The sequence below is a fragment of the Larus michahellis genome, chromosome 7 (assembly GCF_964199755.1).
Source record: "Larus michahellis chromosome 7, bLarMic1.1, whole genome shotgun sequence".
In the NCBI taxonomy this organism is placed as follows: domain Eukaryota; kingdom Metazoa; phylum Chordata; class Aves; order Charadriiformes; family Laridae; genus Larus; species Larus michahellis.
In genome coordinates, this window is record NC_133902.1 from 22,575,228 (window position 1) to 22,593,066 (window position 17,839).

The following is a 17,839-nucleotide window of genomic DNA, read 5'->3' on the forward strand; positions in this document are numbered from 1 at the left end:
AGGAGAGGAGAGAACTGGAATTACTGTGCATATTTGTGCAGTTAGTTCTGTTTGTTGAGACCGATGAGATAAATACATGATTGTTGGCAAACTCAGAAGAGAAAAAGAGATTACCTTTGTACCTGTTGGAGACAAATACACTGTCTGTGAAATTTGATTCTATGCTCATTCTTCATACTATCTGCTTGCATGTGGTGATGACTTGCTACTTAACGCAAAGCAGTGTTCTAGATGAGATACCTAGTTAAGATTTTTCTAAACTCTTTTGTACATGTTCTTATTCTTCCTCATCATTCAAGGAGGAGATAACTTTCTCGTGCTTCCTTTTTGTTTGAGATACTGGAACAGAAATATTTTTGACACATCCTCGTGTGACTTGCTGCTTTTCTAATCTCTGTTTTCAATGTTTCTGGTAGTGAAATGTTTTTTCTAATGACTTGTATATTGGTGTGTAGGTGGTACATAAGGTATCTGGAGGAGCGTTTGGTTTTGGTAGCTTGTTCTGTTAATCTGGGTTTGAATTTAAGCAATAATATATAACTATGCTTTTTTTTTAAAGAAAAAGATAATATATATAGTGCTATGTGACTGGCTTGTTTGTCACTTGGTGGAACAAGCTTTATGGTTTACTGTCTCTACAGTCACTGGATAGGGGATTAGTACGGCAGCAATAAATCCAGTTCTGTTTTGGAACTTCTGTTACAGTCAGATACCTTCCCCAAGAAAACGAGTGAGGAATTAAAAGATGTATAGGAGATTCTGTAGCATTCCTATAAAGAAGGAAATTCAGTAATTTTCATGACTGAGTCATTGTGTAGGATATAGTTCCTGCTGAAGAAGTCAGGGCTGTCTAACTAGGGCCTTCGGATCAGCACTGAGGTTAATTGTTTTATACAAGCAGCAACACAACCTTCTTATCCAGTAGGTCTTGGAATATAATTGGTGTCAGGGAAAAGGTTTATTTTTAACTTGTCAAAGCTTATGGGTTAAATTGTAGTAATTGTTTTTTATTTGGACATGGAGGAGATAGTTTGCAGTCTTTAAAAGAAGACTTTTGATTTGTTTTAGATAGGTTCCCAATAAATGTTTGCATCTGATCTATGCATTTCTAATATGAAGAACCTTAATGAAACTTTGGAAAGCTGACTTTCGATATGGTGAAAAATAATTCTTCCATTATGAAATAGAACTCCAAAAGAATTACATGCACACCTTAGCAAAATGGTTTAATGCAAGCAACTAACTCCACCTATGGAAGTAAGCTCAGAAAACGTTCTTTGATTTGCTTTTCAGTTTTCTTGACATTCTCATCCTCTGGGATTTGCAATAATGGTTTCTCAGCTAGGTGAGAAAGTAGAGAAAGAATGTAAGACTTAGACCTGTCCTGATTTATTGAAGCTGATGTTCTTAAGTGACTTAGCTTTCTGTGCTGATCTGAGGCTTAGTAGTGCAACAAAATATCAGGAAGGGCACTAGGACACAGAGAGGTGATAAAGCATCAGCGTTTTGAGACAGAACTGAATAATGAAAGAGAAATATTCACAAATAATTTATTTGTCCGTGTGTTCCATGGTTTAGGTCACTCAGTTGCTAATACAAGAAAAAGAGGAGTTTGGGGTTTTCCATGGTAGAGCACAAATGAAAAAACACACACATTTTTATTTTTGAAGAAAAGAACAGATATAAACAAAAAGGTACTGAAGAGTTCTGAAGGGGTGGGCAGCTCTTCTGAGTTGAAAGCTTGCTTTTATTGAAGCTTGTAATATATTATACAGCATCATGCTCTATACTTCAGAAAACTTGATTTCAAGAAACTTGTGTTGATAGTAGCTTTCATTGTAAAGAACTGAGAGAGACAAGGGCAGAAATGTGTTTACGTTCACAGAAATGGGACCTACAGTTAGATGGTAAGGAGAGGTGGCAGCAAGCAAGAGTAATGAATGATGGCAGGAAGCTACCTAATGCAAGGTGGTAGTTTTTGCAGTTCTTATTTGTTTTGTTAAAGTTTCATTATTACTTGTCAATCTGTTGGCAGACGGTACATCATCAAAGGCCAATTGGTATGTAAAAACATTCACAAAATTGCTGTCAGGCTGAGAAAAAGGCAGTTTCAGGATTTGGAATGTAACTGCTATCTGGGTCAGTGGGGATCTGTAGCATGCTTTCTCTGTGAACTAGCTCAGTAGATGAAGTCTTTGAAGACGGAGGCAAAGATCTGAGAGGAAAGCTTATTCAAAATAAACTTAATTTTTGGCATGTCAAACTTAGAAAAATAGCGCAGGTTACTTTGTTGTCTTGAAAGATGCATATTTTTATATTCACTATATCCTTCTGTAATGAATGGGGATTTGAGGCACAATGTGACAGAGCAGATGAGTCCTCTGTGTTACTCCTGATACTGCATTTTCATAGATCTATGCAATCTGGTGTGCTGCAGGAGCACCCAGATCCCATAATCAGGAATTTCCATTGCACCGTAGGGGTTAATGCACTTTTGAATAACGCTTCTGTGTTCAGTAGGGTGAAACCACCGGATCTAGCTCCTCCTACCTAATCCTAGCTTGCTAGAGGTGTTCCAGCACACCTCATGTGTGCACATAAACTGTCATCTTCCACACATGTCTCCAAGACGCTGTATTCAGCAGGCTGCAAAGCAGCTATTGCCCTTCTTGCTTTGCTTTTCTGGCACTGGTTGCTCTAGAGAAAACATGAGGTTTGAAAACAATTTTCGTGCTAGCACATGCTTGAGGGGAGGATATGAGTGTGCACAGCTTAACAATTAGCAATATGAAAGTGTATTTGCTGAAACAACCTGTGTTAGGGAATTTAAGGTTAGAAAGCTCAAGAGAATGAATTAATCTTTAGGAGCGCCCTCTCTCCCTAAGCCAGGTGTTTAGAAGGGGAGATTTCACTCAAGCTGTATCTCATCTTTTCAGTTGGAATAGGCACTCCGGATCCATCCAGCAGAAGAGCTGGGTCCCTGGGAAAGGGCAGTCCTTACAAACCACAACTGAGGCTGCAGCACAGATGGAGCATGTCTTTGTACAGCCCCACCACATCTCTAGTGGGATTCTTTCCTCCTCAATTTCTTGTCCTTCTTTCTCTTCCCTGAGGTTGTCATTATGCTTCATCACATGGGCTCGAAGAGAGTCTCCACTGACCGAAAGATGTAAGTCAGACTTCAGGGCACAATTGTTACCCTTCACGATGTGGAAATGAGACAGTTGAAGGAGATGGGTTACAGGGTGAGATCCTCCTGGTGGACTTTCCACGTGACCCTTCTCACTTCTACATTCTGCATTTACTGTTGATAGTGCCAGGTACCTAAGACAGTGCAGTCCTACCAGTGGAAGAGGCAAGAGGTCACCTCTCATTGAGATTATGTGGAAATAAATTGTGGCTCTAGGTGGGTTAGAGAGCAAAAAAAATCTTGGCCCTCTACCTTCTGATTTTCATTGTCCTGTTTTGAAAAATTTCATAGTTTTGGTGTGGGTCTTATCTGAGCTACTGGCAGCTATAGTAGGTTAACCTGCAAATGGTGGCTGAATAGTTGTGGTGGGGAGTGGGTTTTCTGTGTTGAATATGATGCAGTGATTCTAGGCATGAGTGCGAGGTGCATATCGAGCCATGTGCATTAGGAGGTCATGAAGCAGCAAAATATGGAGAATCTCAAAACGCTTCAACATGTCCCCAGCATACTCTCATTGAAATGCATTATTGACATGACCACTGCACCCCAAAAGCACTCTAAGATCTATACAGTGTCGTTCGATTAATGAGTGCTTTAGCGTGTACAACTGAGTATTTGCTTGAGCGCTTTTACTAAACACAGTGTAGTTGTATCCAGATAAACTAGAGCACTGACCCATTATCACGCAGTTTATTTTGGAGGAAAGAGTTGAATTTAGGTGGGTTTTGGTTTTTTAATTTTATATTTAGTTTCTAGATGGTCATTAGTACTTCATGTGCTTCTTCTGAAATGTTTTCTTCTGGACAACATACTTTTATTCCTTTATTTCTCATCTGTCTTTTATCTGTATTCAACGATTGAGCTTTCCCACTAGAGTGTGCACGTAGCTTTCAGGTTTCGTGTTGTAGGTTATTTTTGTTGCGCATCTGAGCAACTCTTTCATTAGTCAAACTGATTTACTTTCAGTGTTCAGTGTTTCTGTTTTCATTGACTGCAAGTGTTATCAAGTAAGCCCATGCAAGATGAAGTATATCTTTTCATCCTATTTCCTTAATAAAGCGTAGAATTTGCATCAGTTTGTGAGCCCCAAATTATCATAGGATGCTGTTCTCCTACTGAAACATCCAGCCAGATATGCTGAGTGTATTAAAATTAGCAGCTGAAGTAAACCACAATCAAGTGAAGATTAGGCTTGTTCTTTGTGGGTTTTTTCTTTGTGTTTTCTGTGATTTGAAAGTACCTATGAGGACTGTGGAGATATTGAGGCTGGAGGGGATATCAGGAGCACTGTAGTCCAACCTGTGTAAAGCAGGGTTGACACTGAATTCAGACCTGGGAGCTCTTTCCTGTCAGGCCATGAAAGCCTCCAAGAACGGAGAACTTCTCTGCACAACCTATTCCAATGACTGTTTATTCTCAGAGAGAAAAATATTTCCTCAGGCAGAGGAAATCCTTCTGGTCGGATCCTTCCCTGCAGTTTGTGACTGTTGCCTTTCATTTTCCTGCTGTGCATTTTGACAGAGATCTTGGCTCCATCTTCTTGGTAAACTCATGGGTATTGGAAGGCCATTGTTTAGGTCCCCCAAAGCTTTTCCTTTGCAAGCTTAAACAAGGCTCATTTGTTTCTGTGGGTCCAAAACTGAATGCAGTTTCCAGATGCAGCCTAGCAAGTCCTAAGTGAGAGGGATTAATTACTTCTCTTGCTCTGTTTGCTATGCTTCTGTTGATGCAGTGCAGGGCGCTGTTAGCCTTCGTCGCTTCCAGGGTGCGCTCCTGACATGTTTAGCTTATTGCTCATCAGGACGCCCTGATGCGTTCAGCAGAGTACTGCCCTGCCAGTCAGTCTCTTACAGGTACTGCTGGAAGGGGTCAAATGCATCATTTCCTATTTGTCCCTGTTAAATTTCATCAGGTTCTTTTTGGCCCATATGTCTTTCTAGGTCTCTTGGAGCATATTGGCTGCATCCTTATCTCGTTACCATCTGCAGACTTTGAGGGTGCATTTTGTACCCTCCTCAAATCATAGAATCTTCATGGTTGGAAAGGACCTTTGAGATCACGGAGTCCAACCATAAATCACTGACTGGGACTTGTACGTGATTATGGGGTGTGTCAGCTGCTAATGTTTTTCTTGAAACTTCTGCATTTCATTTTGGGTAGACTATTTTCCTCTAATGCATGTAAATTAGAAGAAAGTGGAATTCTATCCTCTGCTGCTGATTTGGGGCTGTTTTATGAATATGATGTATACGGTTGGTTCAGTCTGTTGAAATAGATACCAGTGCATAGCATGGAGTTCTGGTTATGAAATTTTGGCAAGACACCACATTTATTTATTATTAATTACTTTATATGGGCAAGGCTCCCAAATGAAACTGATTGGAACATTCTCGTATAACTTATTTTTTATGAGGTAGCAAATCTGGTTGCTAATTTGTCTGTGCTAATGTGAGCTAAATTAGAAAAAATTTCAATGATGTCAAGATATTTGAAAATATGGGCTGTTTTGCTGGAATGAATAAGGAGGTGCTTGCCCCTTCCAATTATTACAGAAATAATGGAATTATAAAAAGCTTTTCCAGATCATTGTGGAAAATATTTTTCCTCTGTTCCGAAGCCTTTCCTTAAGTGACTGAATAGGAGAAATGAGTAGTTTTATGTTGGGTAAGTGGACGACATCAGTAGAGCATGTATTTGGAACAATAAAAGCTGTTAATAACATGAATTATGACTTGTGCTAAGTATCACAGAAGTTTATTTCATTTTTTGTGAGAGCAAGGGAGAAGACTTACTCTTATTGGGCTGAAGGATAGATTTTCTTTGGATTATGAACCACTGATGTGAGCAAATCCTGCAATTAAGTTGACTGGACTGGAGACCCAGCAAAACATTTTTGAGATACTGCATGGTTTTGGTGCAGCGTTGGGCATAATTTGTCACAGCTGTTAGCCATTTAATTAGTTATCTGGTTCCTTTTCCCTCTATGTTTTTTCTTTTTTTCCTAAGCACAGTATAGAAAACCTGCCCCACTACAGTTCTGTCTCCTGTATTCTTCAGTGTTTCATGGAAGAGATTGTCACAGAAATACTTACGTAGATTTTTTCCCTCCAGTCCAGTTGGCATGATATCAGAGGTGCTGAATGAATCTGAGTATTTTTTTGGGGGAAAAAACAGTGTTAGCTGCCCCATTTTTAGTCTTGGTGTCAAGAAAAATGTTTCCGTCATCCTAGAAAGGTTTCCATGGTGCTAAGTTGTTTTTCAGTTATTCCCTACGGTAATTTGGCTACTTGCTGCGAAGGGAGAATTTGTGTGTCTGTGTTGGTGGTGTTTGTGTTGGAGACACGGTGGGCAGCAGCTTCATCTCTAACAACTGTCCTTTAGCTGGATCCTGGAGCACTTCATCCTGTGCTGGGCTGTAGAGAGGCAGTAATGATTCAAAGGGGCAATGGCTGAATCATTAATATGTTCACTATTGCTACTATATACCTCGATGCATGTATGCAGAAGAGTTGTATTATTATGGGGGCAGTCTTGATTCAATTATTTCCTTTATCTGTCTGAATTGACAGATCCTTCTCTTTTTTAAACACTTTTTTTACTGCATCTGTGGAATTTTACTTAATTAAAATTAGTAGGAATCTTCATTCATTTTAATCTGCAATCATTTTTCTAAAAACTAATGTCATATTTATTGTTGTTTTGTGACTCTTTTTTTATCATTCAGTTTAGGAAACTCAACTCAACTTAGCTTATTGGGTACTCTTGTTTTGTTGCTGCAATATGGATTTCCTAAGTAGCGCGTTTAAAAAATTCCCATCCTGTATGTATAGGACTACACTTAGGATATGACGGCCTGCAAACTTCCAATTGTATTTTCTTCATATGTCTTTACACACAGGCCTTCTTCCGAGGGGTTAGAGGATCTTGTCCTCTAAGTGAAAGATAAACATTGCCGGAACATTGCAAATATCTTTCTTTAAGCAGTTGTATCAAATTTTGCAGCTTTGGGGAAGAAAACTATTTTCGGTAAAGAATAGCGTTCTTGAATAACATTGCTGAATGCATCAATAGTTCTCCTTTGTGATTAGTGAGTAACATGCACTGACGTTTGAATTACTAGTTTCTAGGTTATATTATGCCACTGTGAGTTTATACAGGCATATCTGCCTTGAGGTTAAAACCTTTAGGGCATTAAATGTCATGTTTGAAGAAGGTGTGTTTTCCTGTGATTTTTTTTTTTTTTTTCACTCTGCCAAATTAAGGGGATGTTTGAACTTGCACAGATTTTTTTTTTTTTTTTTTCAGCTAATTCCACTTACTAGCCACCACTAAGAATTACATGAGACAAATCCTCTATCTAATCCATTAGGTTAAAAAAAGGTGATTCATGCTACAGGGTTACTGGAATATTTTTCCTCTGACCAAGTATGTTGACTGTTAAAGGGTAGGTTTGACAAATCATTAGAAATTTTCTATGAGAAGTGGTCTCATTTTGTCAAGGAGATGATGCTGAATGATTTATTTTTTTTTCTGTTTATATAATGAAGGTTTGATTGTAAAGTTCATGAGTAGGAAATGCATGTTGTTTGCTTATTGCCTAATAGGCGCTTGCCTGTCTTTCTTGAGGGCATATAGTGTAATGTGGGTATATAAGATAGCATATTTAAAATAGAGTATTATGCAGATTTTCATGTTTCCGTTATGTACTTTTTTCCCAGTATTCTATAACAAAGTGTGAATTTTTAACATTCATTTTTTCATTCCCTCAACTCTGATGCAAGGTAGAATGATACAGGCAGTCATTTAAAAAAAAATGAGAGCAGTATTACAGGTTTAGTATTAGCCAGTGACTAAACTGAGATGAAAAAAATAATCTTACAATGGCCTCTGAAATCCCTGGGCAAAGGTGTTCTATTTTGTAGGCTTCAGGAGCTCTATTAATAGTATTTACTAGCTCATTTAAATCTCTTTCTCTTGCAAATTTGTCTTTGATGTATAAGTTTTGCTTAAGACTTTTGGTCTTGTAATATTAATCATTTATCTCACCTATCTAAGATTACAGAAGATGATATTTAAAATAAAGGAATCCTAAATAAGTGAAGCTCTTCAGACTGCAGCATTTCATCTTGTCTGCTGCATATCTCCCTTGATCCAGGAAGATTAATTTCTCAGCTTCCGTCTTCCATAGTAACCAGAATTCTGAGAACCAGACTGGCTGATGCAACAAAATAGCAGCAAATAAAAATGCAAAGTTGCTATGGTAATTGTAATTGTTATAGCTTCACTAGCAGGTGTCAATTTTGAATTTCATGGGAACTCTCATTATTTATGCCAATATACCAGTACAGAAAGGCATGTGAAATACAACTCTGCAATGGAAATTCTGGTTTATTGTATCCTGTGAGTTCTCATGTTCTGACTTGGGTGGTGAAATATTCTGATTTTAATACATAATTTGAATGAAGAAGGCATCTAATGGTGAAAAAACATCATGCAACCAAATGAGGACCTTAAAGCAATACATGATATGCACTTAAAAATATTCCAGTAAATTTTTTAATGACATGTACACCACACAGTGCTAAAGGAATATGGGGGGGGGGGGGGGGGGGGGGGGGCAGGGAATCCCATCTAGACTTCATAGCTGCTTTCACGCCTAAATTTCATAGCTCTTGCTTAGGTAGCCCATATAAAAATATTTAAAGGGAAATGCTTGATTTCTTTCTACTTGATATATCTTAGTAGGCGCACTTGAAAGCGTTTGTGGGTATGTTCCCACTGAATAGGCGAGTCAGTTGTTAGTAGCTTTATGGATTAGCCTGATGGCATTCTCGCATAGTTCTTACAAGCATGATCATTCCAGGAAGATGTTTATTGATTACGCAGTAGTAATCATGAAGGATACAGCCTATAATCTGTTTTATTTTTCAGGACCTTAATTTCATCAGTATTCAGTTTGTGCCAATATTTGTGGAATGAATATGATGCTTACTGAGTTTCGTTATGTACCTGGTCTGAGATCTTGGTTGGAAGTGTAACCGCTTACAATGGTATTACTCAGCTTTCGGTTGTGGAAGAGGGTTGTTTTGTTTGTTGTTTTATTTATTTATATAACTCATTAAATCGGTCCACTCTTATATACAACAGATCTCAAAATTAAAAAAGCTGAAATGTTAATTTACCTGTGCAATAGTGCAGATTTTGAACTCTAAGGCTGTCCAGATCATAAAGTAATCCAAATCCAATAAAATAATTACAAGCACTAAAAGTTTGTGTGTTTGTGAAGCGCGGTAACAATTTTAAAGTATGAACTCAAGGTAGTGATGCAGTCTGTATCTGTACAAGTGTGTCATGGAAGTGGATAGCTAGAAAGTTAGTAATGTCTATTTGAAAAATACTAGGAGTTTTTAAACTCGCTTCTCTGAAGAATTGGCTCAGGCTAGGTAAGTACATCCTCTATCAAAATGTGATAGCTGAAGTTTGCCAGTGTTGAATGTTGGACATGTTTAGTCCTGATTAAATTCGATCTTTCTTTTAAGTTGCTTCTGAATTTGGAGGATACAATTCCAAAAGTTGTAGGAAAATCGGATTATTGATTTACACTGATCTGATGACTGTTCACTACTCTGGAAATTATTTCAGTGTCTAAGTACTACTGAGGCATAAATTTAAACTAATATTTGAGAGCAAGTATTCTATTAAGAATTTTTTGTAATTTTCTTTACCTCCTTCTAATGAATGAACAAAACTCACTTTCCTCTTGTTTGCTTGAGATTTGTGTTTATATACATGCATACATACAAAATATAAAACCTTGAAATATGTTGGTATAAGAGGAAAATAATTATTCTGTTTAAGTGAAACAAAATTGTTGCAAGTAAATAAATTCAGCAAGCAGCTTTTTTTGTAAAAGCATTAGTAAAAATTCAGTGTTAATTCTATGTAAAAAAATTATGCTGAGTCTATAAATATTTTTTTTTGCTGGAAAAACCCCTAGAATGTATGAATGAGAAAAACAGTTGATTTCTAAAGTACTGTGATTTATTTATTCATTTACTTCTCTCTGCTACCAAAATCCCTCTTGGAAGAGAAAGAGGCCTTGTTCTTACCTGTGAAATACGTAGCACTTTCCCCAGTATTTCAGCAGATGGTCAGCTTCTCCATAGTGTCTGATACAATTTTTTTATAACATGAAACTGGATTTTGGGTCTCTTTTGAACTAAATGAATATTTAGTCTCTGACCTACTAATTTACTTAGAACCTTGAAGTTTGCTCTGGATCATGTGCTAATTTGCCACAGGCAATAATACCCTGTGGTTTTTCAGTCTGATAGATTTCAAGTCTCCATTTAAAGTGCACATCCTGATGGATTTGATTCAATGCATTTAATTTTACGTAATGCATTTATCACTCTCTTTTTAGTTTATGAAGCTTGCAAAACCCCTTATCTTTAGAAAGGTATTGATCTTCCTTCATGATCAGTGATCTCGTGAGCTAAAATAAGAGTCATCATCACAGAGATTACTCCAGGGTGGGATGAATGCTGGGAGGAAGGAGACTGAGCAGAGCTCCGCCAAGAAAAGAGAGCAGTAAGAAAGGCACAGAAAAATAGGAACTGCGAAAGCAATGAACAAGCAGAAAGCAACATGAGCAAGAATGAGAAGTTTTCATTTGAGATCGTGGTAGATTGTTGGGTTTACATCTTTCCTATGTTGCTGTTTTGTTCAGTTCTTAAAAGCAAATGTATCCAGTTGTTCCAAGAGATGCAGCCTAATCTTGATTTGGAACTGAGGAATCTGGATAGTGTGTGAGATGTTTTCTGCAGTACTATTTTTTTATTTTTATTTTTTTCCCCTCAGTAAGGTGGAAAGAAGGGCCACCTGAAGACTAATATGTGCTGGAATAATGCATGTATCGATACGAATGAGCTTCGAGTAAATAATTTCCATTTTTTTTCTTATCAATGTACAGATGCTTAATGACTCTGGCGCTGTGGTCTGCACGTGCCTATCACAGAATGTGCTATTGAAATATGGAAGTGTTTCTCTGTATCTGAAACAGTGCTTTATTTGAAGCAATTGTAAAAGAAAATGTTTGAAAAGTTAGAACATAATTTTTTTTCCAGCAAAACCTCACCAGTGTAGCCTGATGGGAGACAAATCCCCCACTTCAGTAACAGTGTGTTCAAATTTTTTCTAATTTCTAATCTGTTACAGTTTCTCTTGAATATGAAGCAAGTGGTTCCTGGAGACATCTAAATTTGACTAGATTGGGTTAAATTCTCTCCTGTAAAATGACTGTAACAGCCTTTCTCTCTGTAAAAGGCACTGCTTGGCCCCCTCAGGATCTAGCCTTAGCTCTTTCATAATTGGGATTTTTTGTTGATGGCTTCTGTGGAAATTGGTTGACCGGAAATAAGGCAATGGGAATACTGTGGTGTCCTACTTTCCAAGACCCTGTTTTGCAGCTTTGTCCCTGGAAGTCGGTAATGTATTTTGCACCATTGCAGAAATTTTTGCCAAAGCTGTTCTCTTAAATATACATCTTAATGTTCAATCGTGCATTAAAATATTTTAAGGGAACGCTAAGCTACAGAACTGTACTGTATGGATCATGTGGTGGTATTACCTCCACAGGATTAGCTGTTCATAAACAAACAGAGCAAATGGTGATTAGTTCTGGGCTCCAATTTATTTAATACTTAATTTTGTACAATATCCTTGCATTGCCTAAAAGCACTTTTCTCTAAGTCTCTAGAGTTGCACACTATTGAACGGCACCCCTGACACAGGGCAGTAAAATGTCAATATCTTCTTTTTCCAAAGCGCATTTCAAGGAGCAGTCCGTACTTGCTTTAAAATTAAGAGTAATCACGGTGCGGTTTTGCTTAAAGCTCAAACTAAACAAGGGCAAGTTTTAGCTGTCCCTGTAACCCAGGTCAGTCCTCATGCACCCGTGTTGCTCAGTGGTCACTTTGTGGTTACAGTTAGTTACGTGGCTGTTCGCTAACAGGATGAAAGTTTTAACTCCCAGGCCCGTTCTAGAGAGGGGGTGGTACAACTTTTAACCTTGTGCTAAGCGCAAGAATGAATGTGGGTCAGCTACTTGTGAACTTTCAAGTGTTTTTTCTGCCAGGTAGAATATTTGTTATCTTACGTGTGTGGTGTTCTTCTCTAAATCTAGCATTCTCTTTTCCAGAGAAATTTGTTTTTACAGCTGGCTAGGTATTTGTTTGCTGAATTTCCTCAGACCTTTTGTGAACTGTGTGAGATTCTTTGCTTCGCAGTTCAGTTATAGTGTGTTGCAAATAAAATGTGTTGATTATACTTGTAACTAATTAATAAAGACAAAGTTAAAACTGCACAGAGCAAAACATTTGCAGTGTGTTTTGTATTTTAGTAGTGTTCCTGTGTCATTTTAGGGAGGAAAAAGTATTTACTGCATTTATTTTATGGTATTATTTGAACTCAGAGGAGGAGCGTATAAATAGCATATAAACATCTTTATAAAGAAGAATCATGTAAATTCATTTTTAAATGAGATATTCTGTTACCAATTTTGGAATATATAGAATTATTGGTGTAGTGTTAGAAATGTCTTTATACGTGTACATGCCCAACTGTATGTAGGGTCTATAAATGACTGCATGGAGTAAGACAGCATAAAAGAATACTGATAGCTAGAAAACCTTAGGATGTAGGGGTTATTAATGAGATTTTGCAGGCTATATGATAGCTACGAGAAGCATAATTGAAAACCGGTCAGAGAGCTTATCCTAGTGTCTGACAATAACTGTCAGAATATAGCCATAAAATAGTTACAGGAGTTTAAGGGTCACCTATTATGTCATTTTAATGCACTATGCAAGGCAGAAAAATCTGTTCTCTGTCAATGCATTGTACCTTAATACAGAACAAAAGGTAACCACAGACTGATGGTGCGCTGTGGTGAGGAGGGCTTACTTCGGCATTAAATCATTCCTGTGTCAACTAGTTGGTGCCACAGCTCACCTTCACGTACATGGATTTTTAATGAGCTTTAAAGGTATAATAGGCTGTTACTTTTTATAGATATGCTTTTATAGTTTGTCATTGGCATTACTGTAGTTCTAAGGAAATTTTAAGAAGCAATGATTACTTTTTGTGGGCAGGGGGATTGCTTTTATATGACCTTTTTTTACTAAAGCCAGATGTGTGTAGACTGTGTAGATTGTGTATGTCATTGTTTTTTTTTTTTTTTCCCAACAGTGATATCCATTGCAATCCTGCATGCATAGTAAAACCTGATATTCTTAGAACAAGTGATTTCTTCTTTATGGATCAGTGTACCTTTCATATCTCTAATTATACTAAGCAAAAAATATGGTGTTCTATGAACGTAAAAGATGGGAAAATGATTGTTCAGTCATCTAAGACCAAGCAAATTGCGCGGCACACGTTTTATCTGTCTGGATAGCTGGGAGAAACGTAGGCAGTTTCCTACACATGTAAGCATGTGCCTTTTCTGGCATGGGTTTGAACATCTCTAGGCAAGGATGAGAAAAGTCTACTCTGAAGGAAGGAGCTGATGAATAATTTAATTATAGTTGCTGTTCCTTCCATTCCATAAGATAATTGCTTAATTGGGTTGTTGTCTGTGTGTTTGAGAAGAGTGACTGCCTCCTTCAAGGTGCAGGCCCTCTTTTGCTATAGGACCTTGGTGATAAATGGGAAAAGGGACTTAAGATTGGGTAGCAAAATGTGTAGAAATACTGCCTGCGCAGTGCTCTGCATGTGTGTGTGTTCGCTGCTGTATCTCACAGCTAATGATACGTGTAGTTTGCAATATATTGCTGCTTGTAAGGTCTCTGGCCTTGATCATGTTAATTAAATCTCAGATAAATATGGTAACCGGATGATATGCTTATCTGCAGCTAAAGAATTAAGAACAAATTACATAGGGTATTACAGAGAGAGATTTTTTTGCACTGCTGTATTTTGTACCCATCTTCCAATTCCAGGCAGTTCTTTGGCTTAATTCTGTGACATGATTTATGAGTTAGGACAGTGATGTGAAGCCAAATTCCAGGCATTAGATGTTGTTGCTCGAAGAAATGAGGTGTCATATTTGACTGGCTGTGACATTTCTGAAGTAGCTAAATGTGGTAGAAGGCCTTGTTTCCCTTTGTCTAAATAACTGCTTCATTTGGATGAACATTTATCAGCAAACGTTTAAATGTCGTAGAAGCTGGCATTTCCAGTGGACTTGCCAAGAGACAAATCTCCCTTCCTCTGAGGCAGCTCAAATCAAATTAGCCAAGACTGAGCTTTTTCTTCTAATTGTAGGAGTTCTGTCAAATCTGTTTAATATTCAGATACAGCTGACCCACTTGTGTTTGGCAAGTGTTAGTGACCAGAATAAAGCACAAGTTTCATCTGTTGTTTACTTTATCAGCTTTGGTTTTATTAAGCAATTAACCAACAGTTCATTTTTGCATCTGAAATGTTTTTCAGTACATTTTATTGTGATTTAAAAATCCTACCACGGTCTCCACCGTATTTGAGACTTAAAAGTGTCCTTAAGGACTTGTGCATTAAGTTCTTTATAAAAAGAAAAAACAAAAAAAGCAGGCTTTTCTTTGCAAATTAGATGTCATGAGTGTTAATATGATATTATTAATAACTCAATGCCATAAATAAGCCTGATGAATTTGCACATTAAATGCATGCGAGGCGTGTGAAGGAATTAGTTTGAGGAGGGAGTTGGTCAAGGGGGTATCAAGTTTGGAAAGATACAGATCAGTCATACGTGTTGGAGCACCACTGCGCACACAGTCTGAGCTCTTAGGACCTTATGATTGTGTTGCTTTCAGCTGGGCCGTTACAGCTGGCCTGCTGTAGGATGCTCTGCTACACTCAGTTTTATACAAAACAACAGTGAAACGTGGCTGTGGGGGAGGAAAATTGTTGCTGTTGGATTCTGGCTTTTTTAACTGGATTTTTTTACACATCATCATTTCACTAGCATCTGGATTCAGAGGCATAATATTGTGTGCTCACATCTTCTGTGCTGTTACTGTTGGGAAATAGAAAGTATTTTGGTTTTGTTTTATTTTTTAAATTCTTTCCAAAATCATTGCACGCAAACTTCAAGCAACTTGTTGGCAGAGTATATTCTGGTTGATATTAGAAAATAATACAATTTGCTCATATATATTACTTGCAGGGAGGGAGCAATTCCCAGTGGATTGGCATACTTTCTCCTGTCAGGAAGACTCTTGTGTCAGCATGAAAGATAAGGCCAAAAGCAATGAGAGCTAGGGATTGAGTCTCCTTTAATCTTTGTCTTAATATTAACAGGTGTGAAGTGATCATTTTATAAGGCGGTAATATGCAGGTAATTACACTTTCAGAGCTTGTATTGTATGAGACTCTGTTTTTAATGGGAGACCTTTGTCTCAGTAACACACACGCACGTCCCCGCCCCCAGGGATTTCGGTCTGCATTTGGAACCATGCTGCTGCAGCTTCTCAGCACCATTTCAGGCAGAGTATCAGTTTTGAAAAACGCTTTGGCAATTTCTGAACCCATAGGAGAAAGAAGTAAGGAAAGCTGAGCGTGGCTAAAAGTAGCCGATGATATTTGTCAGATCGCTAACAGAGTGAAAATAGTATAGGTTTCGACGTTTTTGCAGTCTATTTCTTTTTTCAACCAAAAGCTTCCAAAAAAGTGTGTTTTAATATGGCTGTAACTGAAGGAGATGAGAGGAGGAAATATTTTTGCATGAAATAGCCGTTGAATTTACTAACAGCTGAAGGAGGAATGTAGCAATTCCCTCAGCCCCATGTTTTCATTAGGCTCTTTTTGTTAAGAGAAAATGGAAAAAATATACATTAAAAGTGCGAAATGATTGAAAGAAAGAGTCTGAGTACATTCTAGTTCTTAATTTTTTTATGAATTACTTCAGCTGTAAGTAATTTCAGCTATAAGTAATTATACTAGTCTTTTCCTCCTGACTTGATTCTGGCTGTTAAAATGCTAGTTTATACCAACATTTCTGGTGTTAGTTCCTACTGGCGTGAGCTTGAATTTTGTACTACTGAATTTCTTATTTTTTAAATACTATTTCACAAAATACTTCTGGCTTCCAAGCAATTACAGGGTCAGAATATTGTACACAGTGTGTTTTCCCTATTTATAGTCTTTTAAATAGTCATTGGCCAAGGGCAACTGACCTGTCTTCCAAGTTTTGGGAACCACTGCAATCATGCTAGTATATGTGTAACTGGATCAATGCCTAGAAGATCTGTTTAGTAGCCATAATTTGCTTAGATGACAAAGTTGTTTTTAAATTATTATGTGATTAAAAAACCCTCTAGCAACAGCAATGTAGAAGCAATTTTACTTTTGCACAAGGAAAAAAGACAGATGACATTGTTTGAAGATTATTGTGCATTTTCTGTTTAATTCAGTCAAATGTGTTCAAGTACCACTGGGATATTTTTTCTTTTTTTTGAAAGTATGTATTAATTTGCACAGGGAGATGTAGATTTTTCTATAATACTGCAGAGAGCCAAACTGGCACAGCTGCTAAGTTTTTGCGGCATATGCAATAAATAGTAATAAAATGAGGCCAATGTAGCTTTTGTTGTGTGCAGGTCATTTTTTTGCTTGAATATATGGTATGCTGGATGCATACAATAGATCTAAATACGTATTTATTTCAGAGAGGCCTAACTTGGATGTCTTCACTACATACTGTTCTTTTTGATGGATTGCACTTGGCTTCTCAAGGCCTGTTCCTTTAAGTCAGGGTCAGTGGTAGTAATCTTTTGGTGCAATGTCAGCCTCAGTTATAGAGGAGGTAACATAATGAAATTGAACTATGATTTTACGTAGATAAACTTCAAAGAAACTTAGCCTGACATTTGACCTAAATAGAAATGCATCTTCATAATTAACATATTTGGCAATATTTGGGTATAAAGTAGCGTGACGGTGTTGAATAGTAGTATGTCTGTAACCAAAATACTGGAAAATTGGTGTTATTTGAAATATTTTTAACAGTGGTCCATAGACACTTTAATTTATGTTAACAACTTAATTTCACACTGGAAGTAACATGGAATTCTATCTGTTTTTACATACCTGCTGTCTATGAAATAACTCCCATATAGCTTATTTACAATCAAGTTGAGAGAGAAATTAAATGTAATTCAGAGCATCTTGAGACTGTTGTTCAAGTGGACGTACTGCTCAGTCACTGTAATTATGATCTCTGTGAGACACTATTGTAAAGGAATGTCAGATCCTCTAATTAGCAGTAGACAAATACTATTTAGAAGTTGCAATACAGAAAGGTGAAAACGAGACCAGAAGCGTACATCTGATGGGAGATGATAGATTAAAGTAGTCAAAGTGTTGGGACACGTTTGGTTACTTTATAATAATCTTGCATATGTAAATATAAATGTGTTATCCCACAGTCTGTAGATGTTAGGTTCTCTGTTCTCAGAAGCTCAAGGTGCATCTTTAAATGTGTGACCCAAGCCAAGGGTTACACTCGGATAACAAGACCGTCTGTATTATCAGCGTGGTATTGCAGAGCACTTGCAAGGCACGTTGAATCTCACATTGTCACAGAGGCGTTGTTCAAGTTTAAATGAAAAG

The 17,839-nt window shown here is 37.4% G+C and overlaps 1 protein-coding gene across 1 annotated transcript in view; it reads left to right on the top strand.

Moving 5' to 3' along the window:
* Positions 1-17,839, top strand: part of FAM171B (family with sequence similarity 171 member B) — a 34,580-nt gene that overhangs the window by 4,090 nt on the left and 12,651 nt on the right. The window lies entirely within an intron of this gene.